The sequence below is a fragment of the Sinocyclocheilus rhinocerous genome, unplaced genomic scaffold (assembly GCF_001515625.1).
Source record: "Sinocyclocheilus rhinocerous isolate Xijiao unplaced genomic scaffold, SAMN03320098_v1.1 scaffold1164, whole genome shotgun sequence".
NCBI classification, from domain to species: domain Eukaryota; kingdom Metazoa; phylum Chordata; class Actinopteri; order Cypriniformes; family Cyprinidae; genus Sinocyclocheilus; species Sinocyclocheilus rhinocerous.
In genome coordinates this window covers 278856-286017 of record NW_015643253.1, presented here as the reverse complement: position 1 = coordinate 286017, position 7162 = coordinate 278856, and the positions used below count along the sequence as shown (strand labels likewise).

At 36.3% G+C, this 7162-nt stretch overlaps 1 long non-coding RNA gene across 2 annotated transcripts in view; it reads right to left on the bottom strand.

The window, feature by feature from the left end:
• LOC107757243 (uncharacterized) overlaps positions 1-7162 on the bottom strand; it is an 18754-nt gene that overhangs the window by 5366 nt on the left and 6226 nt on the right. The gene's annotated exons all lie outside the window — the stretch shown is intronic.

The window sequence follows — 7162 nt, the reverse complement described above, 5'->3', positions numbered from 1 at the left end:
TATCACCGTTGAATTGTCTGTCCTGACCAATACATGATGATTCTTGAGAAAATGCACAAAATGTCTCAGAGCTAGTAACACTGTTAGTAGTTCTAGAAAATGTATGTGCTTCTCTCTCAGTGCAGGAGACCAAACTCCTCTCACTGTTCTGCCCTCGAACACCACCCCCCAGCCCGTGAGAGATGGATTTGAGAGAACACCTGAGAAGAGATGATGCCAACCCTGAAACAACATACAGAACTACCACATTTTGCTATAAGTTTGATTGCATCATATAATAATTGCTGTTAATAGTGTTCATCGTCTGTTTGATTACATCTTTAATTGATTTTTCCGTACATTTCTGCCATATGTACATTGACTGACAGTCACCACTGATAAGCTACCACTAAATATTGTACAAACTTAATTTGCTGTAAAGTTGCTTTGCAACGATTTGTATCGTGAAAAGCACTATACAAATAAACTTGAATTGAATTGAATTGATTGACCCTGATGTGTCACATTGCTGTAAATTTCACACCTTGCATCTGGTTAAGACACCGTTTGTTGTTTTGTAATATTGAAGAGCACAGCACCATATTTATTTACGTATCTGGGTCACATTAGAAAGTCCTTTGCCAGATGAAATCATAAACTTGCTGAAACCAATTTAGAGGAAACCTCAACCTCAGCACTATTTCTCACACTCCTTTATCTGTAAGAGGGAGTCTGTAGACGCTGTTAGCTGGGGAGTAGCCTGTGGGCTGTGATCGCTCACCACAAGGTTCATTTGTGTCAGAGGCTGAAAGCTCAAGCTGACGAAGTCTTTGATGGGCGTTCATGAGGAAAGGCTGGTCCCTCTGCAACCCATCTGTCATGGCCACTATTAACACTTCATCTGTGCCCATTGCCCTCGTTCTTTCACTCCCTCATTCGATCTTTCCCTCAACTGAGCCGCTTCCCCAGGAAAGGAGGGGCGAGGAGGGTTTTCCCCCGTTTTTTTTCCCCTGCCACATGTTAATGAGGCTATATGAGGCCCAGGACTGTTCTTGGATTTCACCGTTCCAGACAAAACCAATAGCGGCCAGACCAGTCTCTTTCAAAACGCTAGAGACTGAGAAACACTAAAACACTAATATGTCTTTCTCGCTCATTCTTCCGCAATTAAATACTACTACTATTCAAAAGTTTGGAATCACTATGATTTTATTTCTTTTTCTTTTCCTTGTAGAGAAATTGGTACTTTTATTCAGCAATGGTGCATTAATTTGATCAAAAGTGATAGTGTAAAGGCATTTATAACGTTAAAAAAAGATTTCCATTTGAAATAAAATTCAAATAAAATTATTTTGAACTTCATATTCATCAAATAATCCTGAAAAAAAGAAGTACCATGGTTTCCACAAAAATATTAAGCAGCACAACTGTTTTCAGCACTGATAATAAGAATAATTTTCCCTGAGCACAATATTAATCAGTATATTAAATGATTTCTGAAGGATCACGTGACACTGAAGAGTAAGTAACGGCTGCTAAAAATTCAACTTTGCATCACAGGAATAAAATACATACAATAGAAAACACATTTTAATTTGTAATATTCATTAAATATATAAAACACAATATTACCGTTTTTATTTTTGTCAAATAAATGTAGCCCTGGTGAACATAATCCACTTTCAAAAACATTAAATAAATGTGTTTTTGTGTGTTACATTCAAGGTTGCAACCTTCCACCTATTACTTCATTTGTGGAGTCAAGGTCGTGAACTTTTGTATGAAGTCTTTCAATGATGTGTGATTTACCTGACACCATTCAGAGTAATATGAGCGTTAAAAGGCACAATTACAATACACAGAAGAACAAGGTTCCTCGGGCATAGCAGGGCCTACCTGACCTGTAAAACTGGAAATGGAGTCTGATCATAACATCATCCTCCGCTTCGTTAGGCTTAAGTGTAATTACCTGTCATCAAATGGCAAACTCTGCTCAGTCTCGCTTAATCTCTCTCGAATACTCGCTCTAGTTGCTCTAGTTTTTGATGGAAAGGCTGAAATGATGCATTGAGGTTTTTTTTTTTACTGTGCAAAAAAAAAAAAAAAAAAAAAAAGAGGAAGCGGTTTGTGGCTTAAAAGTGTGTGTGTGTGTGCTAATGCAGTGCTTGTGATATAGAGTAACATTGCAAGACAGCAAGTGTCCGCATCAGACCACTTTTCTTATCAGATCAATATGCATTAGATTACACCCTGGTCTTGCATCATAAACAGTTTATCTCTTGCTTATTATCATTCTGTCCTAGCATTTAGTTGTCAAACTTGGCTGCGTTCCATTTGAATTATGTCTCCGAGCAAATACAAATCATGCACCAGACATACGTACTTCTGAGAAAGACTTTGTGCCTAGGGACAAAAAGTGTCATCCCACAGTCACTGTTGGCCAGATAGCAAATCTATCAGCAAAGCCATCAGTTTAACTACACTTTTAAGTAGCGAGGTAGAGGAGCTCGTTTTTAAATCAAGCTTTAATAGTGAAGGTATTTTATAAAGTTATCAGGTAGCTTGACACTTGCGATGTTACATTGTCCCTGAGAAAATGTCAGACATTAAGTATAATTACTGTATTTTCTGAACCAATTATTCCTGATTAGCAGATGAATCACGGAGTCTGTTCTTTTCAGTGAATTGGTCAAATAATGGTCAAAAAATGGTTCACTGTTTAGGATCATTCAGACAACTCACTGATAGTGATTTCTCGCCCAGTAAAACCAGTCAAAAATAAATAAGATGAAGCAGCTGAAATGGTTCTACAGCTAGCAATGTAACTAACTACTTCCACTAAGTGATAGCAAAAAAAGAAACACAAAATTTACACAAAATACAAATATTTATTTATAAATAAAATAGTGTAATTTTAAAATAAATACTGCATTTATAAATAAATACATAAATGTGTATAAATAAAATAAATTAAATTATGAAATATAACAGGGTCAGATGTCCCATAAAGCAGTGGTCCTAACCAGATGTAAATAACCCCTTCATGTAAAATTTTGCCTGATCTTATGGGACATTGCATTTTAAAATAAATAAAAAAATATGAAGTAAAATTCAGCTGAAATAGACATACAGCTACTACTTTATTTTCTGAGTAGTTGGTAGCTTTGCTGTCTAAATTTGAGTAGCTTGCAAAGAAAGCTACAAATAACAGCATAGGCCTACTGAAGTTCACATTGCAACACGGTACTGATATTTTCTCTGTCGCTTTTTTTAATTTATTTTTGTCTTAATCTCTTTTTTCTACAATTATTCAGGTCAAACTGCTGAACGCTCAAGCTTCAGAACTATTAAATTGGCTGCCTTGCAAGCACTGGTCCTTCAGGAAATGCAAAACTAGTTCAGGTTTTCCTTTTTTGCAGCTCTCTCCGTTAGCTTTGCTGCAATATTTCTTCATTCTGCATATTCACACACCAGTAAAAACGTACACTCAGCTACCGTTGGCCTGATTCCTGCCCCCTGCAGTACAGAGAGTACCGCTCTTGGAAGAAACAACAATATCTGGCGCCCATCAATCCCGCTCTAGTTTGTTGGAACGTGATGCTAACAGTAGGTGAAACGTGACTCTAAGCGTTCCTTGCTGACTACTGTTTACAAGGCAGGAAACAGGAGATATGAGGTGAAATTAGTGGAAAAATGGTCCAATGGCCTCCTGCTGACATGGCCAATGAAAATGACCGTTAAGATCATGCCGGTGTGGAATTCACACTCTACAGAATTCAAACACCTCTACAGAAAGCAAAAAAAAAAAAAAGAGCAGATTAACTCTCAATTTTGTTTTGAAAATGTCTTAAATCATTATGAGTGTGCATGAAGTTGTACATGTTAAGTTCAGTTCTGTGGGTACCGGGCTGCTTGGTTGGATTGGCGGTTTGCCTGAGCGCTGGTCCCTTTATGCTGTTGATGGCTGCAGTTTTCCCAGCGCTCTTTGTTTTCTTTAGCACCGTGTCACTCGCTGTGCAAAGAACACTAAAACGGCCCTCTTTAATTACTCGTCATTTCCTCTGCTGCCCCACAAAACAGATGATTATGCCAATTTATGAGCACACGCACAGAAACTTGCACACATGTTATGACCTCCAAATAGACTTTCCATATGAAAGAAAAATCACAAAGGAGCTCTCATTTATTTCTCCTAGACTCCAATGTGACTAAATTTGCTTAGATTTTTCTTCTGATTAAAAAATAATAATAATAACAAAAAAACTTAAGTGTCTCTAGCGTCTTACATTTCTTATCAAATATTTCCAAAACCAAATTACCTGGACTATCTACTTTTATTATAATGAGTCTGGTTTTATTTCTCCTGAGGAATTCTAGGAGCACTATCTTAGACAAAGCCAATCCATAACTACTTTGTCTCCTGAGCAATGAAAGAGAAACTTCTGAGCAACAAAATTGTTCCTGTGGGTTTGGTTTCTTCTTAAATTAAACAAGTTCTAAAAACAACACCCAAACCATAAACCAGAGGTCACCAATTAGCAAACCGAGGTCTAGATCTAGACCCAAGATTGGTTTAACTCATAAATTAATGTAATTATACATACAGCATTTTTCGCCACACAGACGTTAGGCTGTTTTTACACTGCAAAGGCGACACAAAAGCTGTATCTGTAGCAATATATAAGATAGCATTTACAAATGTTTATGCAGAAAAGAGACAGTAAAAGTATTTATGCATGAATTACACCTCATTTTTCATATCTGTAATACTAAATATTCATTTTGATATAAATTTGAACAATAGTAATTATAAAAATCAATTAACATTATCTTTTATTAAAACAATAATTCAATTAACTTTTCAAATAAGGCCAAAAATAATATTTATTATTATTATTATACATAAAAATTAAGACCTTTATTATCTTATTTAATTTAAGATATTAAATAACAATAATCAGTCATCAAATTAACATTAAATTTAAGACCAAAATTTTGATTAATAATAATAATAATATATATAAAACGTTTAGTAAAAATTCACAAAAAATACATTTACAAAAATTTATTATAAAAGTTCTAATATTATAAAATTATCATCATCATTTTATTTGATTAATAATTAACCATTAAACCTAATTTTGCATATTAAATTAATTCTAATTAAATTCTGATTCTGACTAAATTCGTTTATATCTGCACACTGAATGTGTAAGCACACATTGAAAGATGTTGGCAGCACTGGACGAATCTGGCTGAAGTCTGTAATGCTTCTAACAGACGTTTTTAAATTGTCAGTGAGGCCAGCCGCAGATGGTTTGGGCTTACGGGTAGACATTAAATTCTTTTTTTTTTTTCTTAGGGAATGCTTGGTTTTCCGTCTGTTGGCTTGCTGCTTGGTACATGCACAGATGTGTAATGGGGCTCCGTGCGCTGGCACATCAAGCATGCTGACCGGCTTGCTCCTATAACAGCAGCCATCACGCTCCCTTGCCTTATTTTTTTTCCGAGAAATGGTTAACCCCAGTCACTTGGCCCTGAAGTCTCTCTTCCTTTGAGCAGCTTGGATGTAAACCCTCAAGGCCTCAAGTGCACTTTTCTGTGCTCAACTAGTTAGCAAAAGTGCTTTCTTGCTCTAACATTTTTAAAACGTTCATGTTATTTGTTAATGCAAATGCTCAGCTTACCATGTCATAAAGCAGCATGTGTTTTGTGTCACAATCAAGTTTCATATAGATGGAACACAAAAACACCTCTATAGCAATAAATTTGACTGTAAAATGGATTGTAGGTCAGAGATAGGCTAATGAAATTAAATGGAAGTCAAATGAACAACAATAACCTTAAATCCACCCGTTTTGTCCTTCTAAACAGGACTGAATCATACAGTACCACCCTGTACTAGTGTTAACCACTAAACTTATTAGAATTTACTGGTTTTCCTTCCTGAAGTCATTCTCACTTGCAAAACCTGTGCCGTATACACAGAAGAGCTGAGGAATAAAGTCAGACTGACCCTGAGAACACTTTATGGCAGGCCTGTAGTCTGTGCTGATTTTTGTTTATAGATCAGTGATCCTCAAATCTGGCTCGCAAGATCCACTTTCCTGCAGAGTTTAGCTCCAACCCTATAATCAAACAAACTTACCTGTGATTTTCTAATGATCCTGAAGACATTGATTAGCAAACTCAGGTGTGTTTGATTAGGGTAGAGCTAAACTCTGCAGGAACGTGGATCTCGCGAGCCAGATTTGAGGATCACTGCCATAGATTGAAAACTGATGTCACCGTGAAAGGCTTCTTTGTCTGAAAGTTGCTGACGTAGGAACCCGGACACATAATTTGGTCTGAGAGCATGTGTGTGTGACTCAACAGCTGAAATTGAATGTCTAGCCACAGCAGATGTCAGGAGTAAAGCAAAGGCAGGCCGGCTATAAATCAAACAAACTAGAGTTTACTTGTACGCGGTCCGGCCTCTGCCTCCTCACCACGCCAGAAGCAATGCTATTTTTTTTTTATTGTTAATTGGTCTCATTACCCATTTAGCCTTTAATGACAGGATAAAATTTACAACTACAAGTTATTATGTACAAGTTATAACTAGCTTATGAACACGAGTATTGTTTCTGCACCAGTAGTGTTACATAATACAATTAAATATAAACAACAAGTGAAACATGAACTATCACACACTAGGTTAATTAATCGCAATCAGTATGATCATGTCTAGATTTGGTTGGAGCAACAGGCTGTTGCTTATTGCCGCATTACCTTGTTATTGGCTATACTGAACGTGTATCAATAGTTCAACAGTCAGTCATTAGGTCACTCCCTCCTCAAGTGACTTTAAAGTCAAAATCCAGATCTTCTGGTATTGCAGAAAAACTAGCATCATTAAATGCAGGCCAGAGCATGCTGATAACAGACTACCACTGGATCAAAAGGCACCGATGGGAAATAAGATAAAAGAACGAAAATTCACTTAAAGGACTTTGGAGCACCCTCAAAAATATTTAAATGTTTAGCCTTAATGAGAAGAAAATGAGGTGAGAAGAACACGCTTGCTCACTGAAATTAACTTTACCTACTTCCCAATTATAAACTACTAAACGACAACAGTTTACCAGCCAGACGGCTCACAATTTTATAATATAATATAATATAATATAATATAATATATATA